Consider the following 13579-nt stretch of genomic DNA (forward strand, 5'->3'; position numbering starts at 1 on the left):
GCCCTAGTTATTTTGTTGCTTTGACAAAATCATTTCTGAAGATTATTATTTATTTAATGAGATTAGTGATTCATTTATGCATGTCCCTCTTTTTAAGGTCAACTCTAACGTGAACTGGACTCTCGTTTTAATATGGTGAAACTATTCCTTAAATTAAAAAAAAAAATTAACATTGAACATCTAATCGTCCAATCAGAGCGTAAATTCATGTGAGCTGGCTCTACTCTTTTTGACCATTTTCTGGTGTTTTGTGTTGGAAAAATTAGCAGGTTGAGCATCCCTTACAGAAAAAACACGATTTCACATGTGGAAAAATCACATGATTTCACATCAAATTTGATGTGAAATCTGATAAAAACTTGTTTTTGGAACACTTCACATGATCACTACATGTGTAGTTTCATGTTATCACATGTTGCTTTACATGTTGTCACGTTATCGCATTAACTTCACGTAACATCACATGTGATCACATGAAAACATGTGATTTTACAACACTTCACATGTGATCACGTGAAATTCATGTGTTTTTGCGGTAAGGGATAACACTTCAATCCATAGACAGTCAGGCTTACAGTCAATTGCCACACCCTGCTGCACACAACAAGCTTCCATTCCCACTGTCAAGAGGTGATTTAATGCCACTCTGTTGCTATTTTTGGCACTTAATAAGCATTTACTATATTAATGTGTTTAAGTAACCTTTCGAGATGGAAAAACATGTTTTTAGGTGAAATAAATGTTTCTTTTACAACTTACACTTCTCAGAAGGCACTGGATTGGTGAAACAATACAGTAAGCACAGAAGACCAGATCAACAGGAAAACTCACCAAAAAAAACTGGCTTCTTGCCAACAGCTGTGGCAAATATTTGGCAAGCTCATATTTTCACATGCAAAGTAGTTTTGAGGCAAACTTAGATCATGTTTTTTGTTACTTTGTGTATTAACAACATGTTGTATCTACATAGACCAAATCACATTTAACTTTAATGTGACGTGGTAGCGTGAACCCAAGAGCAGAGAATGAACCAGACCAGGAATCAGCAGCTTGGAAAAAATGTAAATAATTTACTTGGAAAAAAATGGAAAACGTAACAATACAGGAAAACTAAAAACAACAAACACTCGAAAACTCACGCAGGGGAATCATACAGGGAACATAATTAATGAACTAACAAAGGGAACAGACAACACACCTCTCTTAAAGGGGAAACAATGAAATGATAAGAAACACCTGAGTAACAAAGTCTCTAGGGCAGTCTCTGCCGCCCTCTGGTGCCCGGAGGAACCATGACAGTAACCCCCCTCTAGGAGTGACTCCAGCCGCGGAGCCCTGATGACCACCATGTTGAAGTCTCTCACCAGACCCGGATCAAGGATGTCCCGGGCTGGCACCCATGCCCGCTCCTCGGGACCGTAGCCCTCCCAGTCCAACAGGTACTGCAGGGTCCTTAGGATCAAATCAAATCAAATCAAATTTTATTTGTCACATACACATGGTTAGCAGATGTTAATGCGAGTGTAGCGAAATGCTTGTGCTTCTAGTTCCGACAATGCAGTAATAACGAGCAAGTAATCTAACTAACAATTCCAAAAAAAACTACTGTCTTATACACAGTGTAAGGGGATAAAGAATATGTACATAAGGATATATGAATGAGTGATGGTACAGAGCAGCATAGGCAAGATACAGTAGATGATATCGAGTACAGTATATACATATGAGATAAGTATGTAAACCAAGTGGCATAGTTAAAGTGGCTAGTGATACATGTATTACATAAGGATGCAGTCGATGATATAGAGTACAGTATCAACGTATGCATATGAGATGAACAATGTAGGGTAAGTAACATTATATAAGGTAGCATTGTTTAAAGTGGCTAGTGATATATTTACATCATTTCCCATCAATTCCCATGATTAAAGTGGCTGGAGTAGAGTCAGTGTCATTGACAGTGTGTTGGCAGTAGCCACTCAATGTTAGTGGTGGCTGTTTAACAGTCTGATGGCCTTGAGATAGAAGCTGTTTTTCAGTCTCTCGGTCCCAGCTTTGATGCACCTGTACTGACCTCGCCTTCTGGATGACAGCGGGGTGAACACCGGGTGGTTGATGTCCTTGATGATCTTTATGGCCTTCCTGTAGCATCGGGTGGTGTAGGTGTCCTGGAGGGCAGGTAGTTTGCCCCGGTGATGCGTTGTGCAGACCTCACTACCCTCTGGAGAGCCTTACGGTTGAGGGCGGTGCAGTTGCCATACCAGGCGGTGATACAGCCCGCCAGGATGCTCTCGATTGTGCATCTGAGAGCTTTTGGTGACAAGCCGAATTTCTTCAGCCTCCTGAGGTTGAAAGGCGCTGCTGCGCCTTCCTCACGATGCTGTCTGTGTGAGTGGACCAATTCAGTTTGTCTGTGATGTGTATGCCGAGGAACTTAAAACTTGCTACCCTCTCCACTACTGTTCCATCGATGTGGATGGGGGTGTTCCCTCTGCTGTTTCCTGAAGTCCACAATCATCTCCTTAGTTTTGTTGACGTTGAGTGTGAGGTTATTTTCCTGACACCACACTCCGAGGGCCCTCACCTCCTCCCTGTAGGCCGTCTCGTCGTTGTTGGTAATCAAGCCTACCACTGTTGTGTCGTCCGCAAACTTGATGATTGAGTTGGAGGCGTGCATGGCCACGCAGTCGTGGGTGAACAGGGAGTACAGGAGGGGGCTCAGAACGCACCCTTGTGGGGCCCCAGTGTTGAGGATCAGCGGGGAGGAGATGTTGTTGCCTACCCTCACCACCTGGGGGCGGCCCGTCAGGAAGTCCAGTACCCAGTTGCACAGGGCGGGGTCGAGACCCAGGGTCTCGAGCTTGATGACGAGCTTGGAGGGTACTATGGTGTTGAATGCAGAGCTGTAGTCGATGAACAGCATTCTCCATAGGTATTCCTCTTGTCCAGATGGGTTAGGGCAGTGTGCAGTGTGGTTGAGGTGGACCTATTTGTAAGCAAATTGGAGTGGGTCAAGGGTGTCAGGTAGGGTGGAGGTGATATGGTCCTTGACTAGTCTCTCAAAGCACTTCATGATGACGGATGTGAGTGCTACGGGCGGTAGTCGTTTAGCTCAGTTACCTTAGCTTTCTTGGGAACAGGAACAATGGTGGCCCTCTTGAAGCATGTGGGAACAGCAGACTGGTATAGGGATTGATTGAATATGTCCGTAAACACACCGGCCAGCTGGTCTGCGCATGCTCTGAGGGCGCGGCTGGGGATGCCGTCTGGGCCTGCAGCCTTGCGAGGGTTAACACGTTTAAATGTCTTACTCACTTCGGCTGCAGTGAAGGAGAGACCGCATGTTTCCGTTGCAGGCCGTGTCAGTGGCACTGTATTGTCCTCAAAGCGGGCAAAAAAGTGATTTAGTCTGCCTGGGAGCAAGACATCCTGGTCCGTGACTGGAAGGATGTGGCGAGCCTCCAACAAACCCCCGACAGTGTAGGCCGGGCGGCCATCCACAAGTCGAGGGGCGGAGGAGCAAGTGTGGGGGGAGAGATGGGACTGGTCCTTACCCGCATGAGATGGGAGACATGGAAGGATGGACAGACCCTCATGAACCTGGGAAGCTGGAGACGATAGGTAACCGGGTTGATGCGACTCAGGATCTTAAAGGGTCCTAGGTAGCGAGGAGCGAGCTCCCGCAACTTCACCTTTAAGAGGATACTCTACCCAGACGAGGAACCTGCTCCAGTTGCTAGCCTGGGTGAAGACGAAGCAGCGGAGGAACTTCTCTAGCTCCTGGTTGGCCTGCTCAGTTTTCCCATTCGACTGTGGGTGGAACCCTGAGGAGAGACTCAACGATGCCCCCAACAGGGAGCAGAAGGCCTTCCAATACCGTACGACGAACTGGGGCCCCGATCTGAGACAATGTCCTGGGGAAGTCTGTGTAGTCGAAAGACATGGGTAATTATGAGATCAGTGGTCTCCTTCGCTGAAGGCAACTTGTGTAAGGCGATGAAATGGGCTGCCTTGGAGAACCGATCAATGACCACCAGGCCCTTGAGATGGAGGTAGCCTGGTGATAAAATCTACCAACAGATGAGACCAGGGCCGACTTGGGATAGGCAGAGGTTGGAGCAACCCGACCGGTCACTGACGGAAGACCTGCATTGGGCACAGATGGAACAGGCTGTAACCAAGGAAATCACATCCTCAGTCATGCTGGACCACCATAATTTACGCCTCAGGATCTCCAGTGTCCGATTAACCCTTGGATGCCCAGTTAATTTAGAGGAGTGTCCCCATTGTAGTACTCGGGACCGGGGTAATCGCGGAACATAAGGTCTGTTAGTGGGTCCATCGCCGGGGTTCTCGGGTCTGGGCTTGTCAGAACATGGTCTCAATACTCCATATCACAGGGGCCACAATGCGTGAGCTGGGGATGATGGGCTCGGTGTTGGTGGGACAGGGCGTCTGCTTTCTTATGTTCTTATGGTCCGTCCAGATCACGAAAGGATTAGGTGCCACCTCCAACCAGTGTCTCCACCCATCATGGGCCCACTCAACTGCCAAGTGCTCCTGGATGCCTACATCATGGTTGCGTTCCGCTTGACAGAACTGCTTGGAGAGAAAGACGCATGGGTGCAGTTTTTTGTCCTCCTCATTCCACTGTGAACGGTGTCTGAGGAGTCCACCTCCACCACAAAGGGACGAGTTGGATCAGGATGAACGAGGATGGGTCCAGAGGTGAAACGTCCCTTGATTTCCATGACTGCCCTGCCAGCCTCGCTGTAAAATCTTGGAGAAGATCAGGAAATCATCAAGGTGAACAAAGATGAACCGATTCAACATATCCTTCAGGGTGTTATTGACCAATGCTTGAAAGACCTCCGGTGAGTTTGATAATCCAATAGGTATTACTAAATACTCATAGTGGCAACCAGGGGTGTTAAAGGCAGTCTTCCACTTCCATTGTTAGTATTGCGGAGGTATTGTTTGCTGTATTATTGGGCCCCTTGGACCAACTCCAATGTGGAGGACATCAGGGGCAGATCGTAATCTGGTTCAGCCCTCTGTAATTGATGCAAGGATGCAGGACTCCATCCTTCTTACCCACAAAGAAGAAGCCTGCACCAGCAGGGGATGTAGAGGGGCGAATGAAACCTGCCTCCAGCAACTCCTGCATGTAATTGTCCATGACTGCTGCTTCAGGGGTCGAGAGGGAGTACAGATGACCTCGGGTAGGTGTAGCGCCTGTTAGAAGTTCTATGGCACTGCCGTAAGGACGATGAGGGGGAAGGGTGGTGGCTTGCCTCTTACTGAAGGACTCCCGGAGATTGAAGTATTCGGGAGGGGAGCGGAAAAGTCTTAGTCTTCAAGGGATGCAGGAGGACACGGCGAGGCTCTTGGTGGGGGTCTTAGATATTTCATCTGGCAGTCTTTACCGCAGTCTAGTAGGTGTACCTTGGACCAGGAAACTAGTTTGTTGTGTACCGCTATCCAGGGGTATCCTAGGATAAGAGGGTTCTCGGATGCAGCGATCAACAGAAAAGAGTCTCAGAGTGGTTAACCCCAATCTGCAGTAGAATGGGCTTAGTCTGATATTCCACCTGACCGGAGCCAATGGGACGTCCATCGAGGGCTTGAATCTGCAGAAGGATGAGACATTTTACTCAGTGGATTTGTAATTCTCTGGCAAAGTCTTGATCAATTAAATTCTCTTGAATCTGGTGCTGACAGTTGCTGACAGTCCCAGTGGAGGGTTACGGGTAGAGACAGATGGTGTCTGGGTAGCCGGGGAGTAACTGCACAGCTCGTCAGGGTCTCCCCCTGTCCTGGCGCCCTGGCGTTTCCCGTCAGCTCTGGGCAAGTAGCAAGGAGATGGCCGAGACCTCCGCAGTAGAGGCAGCAGCCTTCGCGCATGCGAAGTTTGCGGCCTTGGGGAAGTCCTTCATCCAAAGCTTGTTGAATGCATGTATTGAAACAATCAGAAAACACAAAACAAAAACCTCATTAGGATATTGAAAACAATTGAATCCTACAGACGAAGAACCATATATGTGACATTTAAAATAAAAAAAAGAGAGATATAAAAAAAATCATTATTGGACACCCTTTTTCTATAGTGAACCGGTTTCACAAGCTTTCCACGCACTAATTAACAATCATTTTAAATTTAAAGATAGGCTCTGGTGGAATAACCGTTTATGTGCACCACTCAGAATGGACGGACAAGCGCACAACCTTTCTGTTGCTGATGAAAATCGCAGAAATATGGAAAAGAAACTTAAAACAAAACTAAACGAATGGAAAGACAGGCAAAGGAAGATCTTACGGGATGCGGGAAAACCCTATACAAATCGTAAGGGTCAAGAAAAAAACTGGGAAAAGCTGTCCAAAAGAGGTATGTGGAAGAACCGTATATCAAACAATCAAGCTAGCTAGCTATAGAGTACAGTAACTAACATGTATGTTCTGGGTTGTCTAATTTGTAACTATAGAGAAAACATATTAGCTAAAGTTCGTTGGCTACTAATTTCTACATTATCGTTACAAATGTTATTGCTAGATTATAGAAGAAACATAGCTAGCTACTTTTTCTCCATCCACCGGATGATTCAACATGGCAACAGTAGCTAGCTAGTTATATGTAATGTTACACTGTATCTTGCAGGGATTGCACACCTAGGGTCCATTGAGGTGGCAAGCTACATGTTGAAGAGGGTGAAGACAAAATTCACGCCACTCACCAAACCAGAGGTGCGCAAGTTGATCATCTTCAGTGACAGATGCTCTGGGCAGAATGACAACTGGCGGATGCTCAATCTGATGTCGATGCTCGTCTCTATGGGTTACTTTACCCAAGTTGAGCAGAAGTTCACGGACTCTGGTCATTCTTTTCTTCCTTGTGATCAATCTTTTGCCACCATCGAGAAGAGGCGCAAGGTGTCAGTCCTTCATACACCTGATGATGTTTCAAAGTTGATACTTGAAGCACAACCAGCAAAACCATTCAAGGTGATGAGCATGCAATGTGAACACTTCAGGCACCTCCCGGACTCTGTCCTCAAGCGACCAGCTCGACTACAGATCACCTCAGTGAGATGGTTAAAAGTACCAGGTATTGCACAGAGAATAGTTTACTAACATCCCATCAACATGCAACATGTTGTTCTGTCACGATCGTCGTATTGAGGAGACCAAGGCGCAGCGTGATATGAATACATCTTCTATTTATTAATGAAGACCAACACTAAACAAACTATACAAAATAACAAGACGACCGTGACCGCTATAGAAACTGAGTGCTAACATGCAACATCACATAGACAATAACCCACAAACCACAATACAAAACAGGCTACCTAAATATGGTTCCCAATCAGAGACAACGACAAACACCTGCCTCTGTTTGAGAACCATATCAGGCCAAAACACATAGAAACAGACTAACTAGACATGCAACATAGAATGCCCACTCATATCACACCCTGACCAAACAAAACATAGAAACAAACAACTAAAATAATGGTCAGAGTGTGACAGTACACCCCCCCCCTAAGGTGCGGACTCCGGCCACAAAACCTAAACCTATAGGGGAAGGTCTGGGTGGGCATCTGGCCGCGGTGGAGGCTCTGGCGCGGGACGTGGACCCCACTCCACCATAGTCATTTCCCTCTTCAATGGCCTCTTTAGTGGTGACCCTCGCCTCCGACCTTGGGTCTAAGACCCTAATTAAAGGCCCCACTGGACTGAGGAGCGCCTCTGGACTGAGGGGCAGCTCTGAACTGAGGGGCAGCTCCGGACTGAGGTGCAGCTCCGGACTGAGAGGCAGCTCCGGACTGAGGAGCAGCTCTGGACTGGCTTACGGCTCTGGCGGCTCCTGGCTGGCTGACGGCTCTGGCGGGTCCTGGCTGGTTGACGGCTCTGGCGGCTCCTGGCTGGCTGACGGCTCTGGCGGCTCCTGGCTGGCTGACGGCTCTGGCGGCTCCTGGCTGGCTGACGGCTCTGGCGGCTCCTGGCTGGCTGGCGGCTCTGGCGGCTCCTGGCTGGCTGGCGGCTCTGGCGGCTCAGGGCAGACGGGAGACTCTGGCGGCTCAGGACAGATGGGAGACTGGCGGCTCAGGACAGGAGGAAGGCTCTGGCAGCGCTGGACAGGCCGGGGCACCTGTAGGGATGAGACGGAGAGACAGCCTGGTGCGGGGGGCTGCCACCGGAGGGCTGGTGCGTGGAGGTGGCACCGGATAGACCGGACCGTGAAGGCACACTGGAGATCTTGAGAGCAGGGCTGGCACCATCCGCCCTGGCTGGATCCTCACCCTAGCCCGGCAGATGCGGGGAGCTGGGATGTAGCGCACCGGGCTAAGCACGCATACTGGGGACACCATGCGCTCCACCGCATAACACAGTGCCTGACCAGTACAACGCCCGCCACGGTAAGCACGGCTCGGAGAACTGTAACGCCGAGCTGGCACAGGACGTGCAGGGCTTGGAAGACGCACAGGAGTTCTGGTGCGTGGGGCTGGCACAGTCTTCACCAGACGGCTAGCACGCACCTCAGGACGAGTATGGATAGCTGACCCAGGTGACATCAAATCCCCGACACGCTCCGTCGGGTGGATGTCATGCCTCAGGCACCAACACAGCACCTCCCTCATAACTCTCTCCTCCAATCTGGGGCTGCCTCTCAGGCTTCCAGCCGCACTGCCGTGCTGCCTCCTCATACCGGCCCCTCTCTGCTTTCGCTGCCTCCAGCTCTGCTTTGGGGGCGGCGATATTCCCCTGGCTGTGCCCAGGGTCCTTCGCCGTCTAGAATCTCCTCCCAAGTCCATGAGTCCTGCATTCTTTGCCGCTGCTGCTGGCCGTTACTACGCTGCTTGGTCCATTGTTGGTGGGTTACTCTGTCACGATTGTCGTATTGAGGAGACCAAGGCGCAGCGTGAAATGAATACATCTTCTATTTATTAATGAAGACCAACACTAAACAAACTATACAAAATAACAAGACGACCGTGACCGCTATAGAAACTGAGTGCTAACATGCAACATCACATAGACAATAACCCACAAACCACAATACAAAACAGGCTACCTAAATATGGTTCCCAATCAGAGACAACGACAAACACCTGCCTCTGATTGAGAACCATATCAGGCCAAAACACATAGAAACAAACTAACTAGACATGCAACATAGAATGCCCACTTATATCACACCCTGACCAAACAAAACATAGAAACAAACAACTCAAATAATGGTCAGAGTGTGACATGTTCTAACAATAAAATATCCTAATGCTTGACTGTGGAAGTTGTTAATTGATGTCAGGAACTTAAAATGTTTCTGTTCTAATTTCAGTTGAGGATCCTTGGAATCTATACGCCAGACAGAGCCACAGTCTATTTGAGGGATGGAAATCGTGACTGATCTCCAAACCAAAACAAGGAGCTACACCTCAACCTCCCTATTTTGCAAGCCACTACCCTAGAGCATATGAGAGCCCTCTGCCCATCAAAAAAAACAAGTACCAAGATCTGATGACCTGCTCAACTACTTGCCAGCTGCTGCACGCTCTTTTTATAAATCACTGCAGAGTGAATAATTTGTTGTTAAACCAAGCTACATAATTAACCATTTTTTTGTGAGTTTATGATCCCCTGAACCTGTATAGTACGTTGAATCTGAATACATTTCAGAAGACATGTCACCCCTATTGTAGGAAATTAAATGTATAGTAGGTGTTTTCTATTTGAATCAATTTGTGTATGATTTGAACCAGCACCATATATTGAATTAATTTAATTTTAAGATGTTGTTGCTAGTGTAGAAAATGTTACGTACAATGTTTTCTGTTGAGAATTATTTTGTGTGTGTGATCATTTGAACCTTTTTTAATCTGAATGAATTAAAAACAAATAAGTCGTCACATACAGTATGTGAGTGTTCACTTGGTCTTGATTCCCTTTTTTTATTCATTACAATATACAGTACGTCTCTCTGTGACCACATTTAGCATGAACTCTAAGCAGTTAATACTTATTTACTGCTGTCAGCTCAGTACAGAAGGACATTTCTTGCCTTTAGCATGGGTTTAACGCAATTCAAAACTGAATTGCTTATCATAGTGTTAAACACAAAGAGAATGGTTTTCTGAACGTTTTGTAATATTGACCTTTGGGACCTGCATAATGGACATGCATATTGGCACATCACATTGATCCATATTTGATATTTACAAGTTGTGCTTGTTTTGATTGAATTAATTTAATTGTATTGTATTTTTATGGTATGTTCACATTGAGGGCTTCATTTTAAATGAGACTACGATTTCATGACTCAACTTTTAAGAAAAGTCATCAGTGCTAAAGTTGATAGATCACCTTTAACTGAACCTCCATACAAATGAGTTAACTACATATTGCATTTAAGTTATTTACATGAAGGGCATCTGTACTTGCAAGTACTTAAAACATATCAGGTGTTAAAAAAATGACATCTTACAAGAGTCATGCAAAACGTCACATATACTGTTCTTCCACAAACTGAAACCATCACTGGAGATATACTGTCCTTCCACATTCTAAAAATTAAAAATATAAATTGTTGTTGGAAGATATGGGTATGGTGAATTATTTGTCAACCATGAAACACCTAATGTGGTACACACAATTAATAATATAAAAATAACTGTTTTCTTAAAATGGAAAAATTGTCACATATATGGTTCTTCGTCTGTAGGATTCAATTACTGAAAACATTTTCTATTTTGACGTCTTGAAAGGTAGACTCCGGGTTGGTTTGGCTTTGGACAAACAAGGTCTGCTGTTACAAAGTTGCCTTGATGTTGCTCTGCTTCTCACTTAAACAGGCATTCTATATATTTTTTCAGAATTCTATATCATTTTTAGCATATAAAAACAACGCTGCTAGCATAAACTTGGTCTTAGACCTACTAAATCCACCTTTAAATGTGTGGGCAACTGTTCCTAGAGAGCAACAGTATACAATATTTTTCTCCAGCCAAGCCTCAACACAATTGATTCAAAGCAATCAACAAACAAAAACACCAGACACCTGGAGACCGTGTCAGCGTGCATTGCGCCCTGCCCGCCACAGGAGTCGCTTGTGCTCGATTGGACAAAAACATCCCTGTCGGCCAAACCCTCCCCTAACCCGGACGACGCTGGGCCAATTGTGCACCGACCCATGGGTCTCCCGGTCACGGCTGGCTGCAACGGAGCCTGGACTCGAATCAGGATCTCTAGTGACACAGCTAGCACTGCAATGCAGTGCCTTTAGACCACTGCACCACTCTGGAGGCCTGAAACAAAGAATTAGTAACAAAGATGTTTTTTCTACTAACAATAGAAAATGAACAGCTGTACAGAAAGACTCATGTGAAGGCCAAATTACAGAGAAACATATTGATTCATTTAAAGCCTTTAAGTCTGGGAAAACTCCAGGGCTGGACGGTATCCCAGTTGAGGTATACCAAACCTTTTTTGATGTACTTAGAAGACCGTTATTAGCATGTTTTAACCACTCCAAACCTGTTATCTATCAGATTAGTAAGAATGTCTCACCCCATGGTCAAAATATATTATGGTTAGACTCAAATATACTAATTGATAAAAATAAAAAAACATTTATATATAAAAAAATATTTTAAAAACATTTTTTTTTTAAGAATTTAAAAAAGAATCAGTATAATCTTTGTAAATTATATCATAAATAGGACTGGTGCAGTTATGTCACACCTGCAGCTAACCCAAACTAATTGCAGCATTACCGCAGAAATTGAAGAGGAAAGTGGAAGGGGGAGAAAGTAAGGAACTTGTCTGTCGGCCCTGCATTAAAGACCATAATTGGTTGAAGAAAGTTGTGATAAATAAAAAAGTATACCATTTTAATTTAAGGACAACAAATTTGTCAGCTGTGCCATATAGATTACAAAATAGTTGGGAAGAGATTTTTGATGTTCCGATCGATTCCATGGCACATGGTTAATGAACTGATGCACAAAACTACACTGGATTCAAAACATCACAGCACAAAAATATATGGCATCTAGAAATCAAAACTGGATGGTGTTCAGAGATCGATGGCAGGGGTTGAGTGGAGCTGAAGGGAGGGACAAAAAAAACCAAGATAACTAATGTAAAATATACTGTATCGGTAAAATGTATATAGTATGTATAAGCTGGAAGTAGAAGCCTAAGTGTTGTTGTCCATTAGTTTACTCCAATTAGGGGAGGGGTGGTAGGGTTAGGGGACAATAATAAAGGAAAATATATTTATAAATACATATATATTTACAAAAAAAATATATGGGGGATTGGAAATGATGCAGACAATTACAGGACATTGATGGAAGCCACAATCTATCTGCAATATTAAAGTTGATCTACCCTCTGTGTATCATAAACACTGTGTATCATAAAGCTGAATTAATCTACCCTCTGTATCATAAGCACTGTGTATCATAAAGCTGAATTCATCTACCCTCTGTATCATAAGCACTGTGTATCATAAAGCTGAATTCATCTACCCTCTGTATCATAAGCACTGTGTATCATAAAGCTGAATTCATCTACCCTCTGTATCATAAACACTGTGTATCATAAAGCTGAATTCATCTACCCTCTGTATCATAAACACTGTGTATCATAAAGCTGAATTCATCTACCCTCTGTATCATCAACCCTCTGCACTGTGTATCATAAAGCTGAATTCATCTACCCTCTGTATCATAAACACTGTGTATCATAAAGCTGAATTCATTCATCTACCCTCTGTATCATAAACACTGTGTATCATAAAGCTGAATTCATCTACCCTCTGTATCATAAACACTGTGTATCATAAAGCTGAATTCATCTACCCTCTGTATCATAAACACTGTGTATCATAAAGCTGAATTCATCTACCCTCTGTATCATAAACACTGTGTATCATAAAGCTGAATTCATCTACCCTCTGTATCATAAACACTGTGTATCATAAAGCTGAATTCATCTACCCTCTGTATCATAAACACTGTGTATCATAAAGCTTACTTTTTGTTTCACACATGAAGTGTTCCAAAAACAAATATGATATTTGCTCAAAAACCACATTTTCAAAATTTGCAATATTATATGTGAAGTATCATGTGATTATCTACATGTGAAGTATCATGCGATTATCTACATGTGAAGTATCATGTGATTATCTACATGTGAAGTATCATGTGATTATCTACATGTGAAGTATCATGTGATTATCTACATGTGAAGTATCATGTGATTATCTACATGTGAAGTATCATGTGATTATCTACATGTGAAGTATCATGTGATTATCTACATGTGAAGTATCATGTGATTATCTACATGTGAAACTATGTAGCCTGTCTGTAAGAGCCCATTTGTACAGCATTTGCACTCACGGGTGCAACAATTGTTGCTGCTTACAAATCACGCCTCAAAATATGTTCATGAGCCAGAAACAACAATAGCATGAGACTAGAGGTTAAAAGGATTTTGGCACTCCAAAGATACGCTACGGTACTGTATTCTGTGGGGTGGAATTCGAAATACTGCAATTCTTTCCCCGACC

Source organism: Oncorhynchus tshawytscha, linkage group LG29 (assembly GCF_018296145.1).
Source record: "Oncorhynchus tshawytscha isolate Ot180627B linkage group LG29, Otsh_v2.0, whole genome shotgun sequence".
Taxonomy (NCBI): Eukaryota; Metazoa; Chordata; class Actinopteri; order Salmoniformes; family Salmonidae; genus Oncorhynchus; species Oncorhynchus tshawytscha.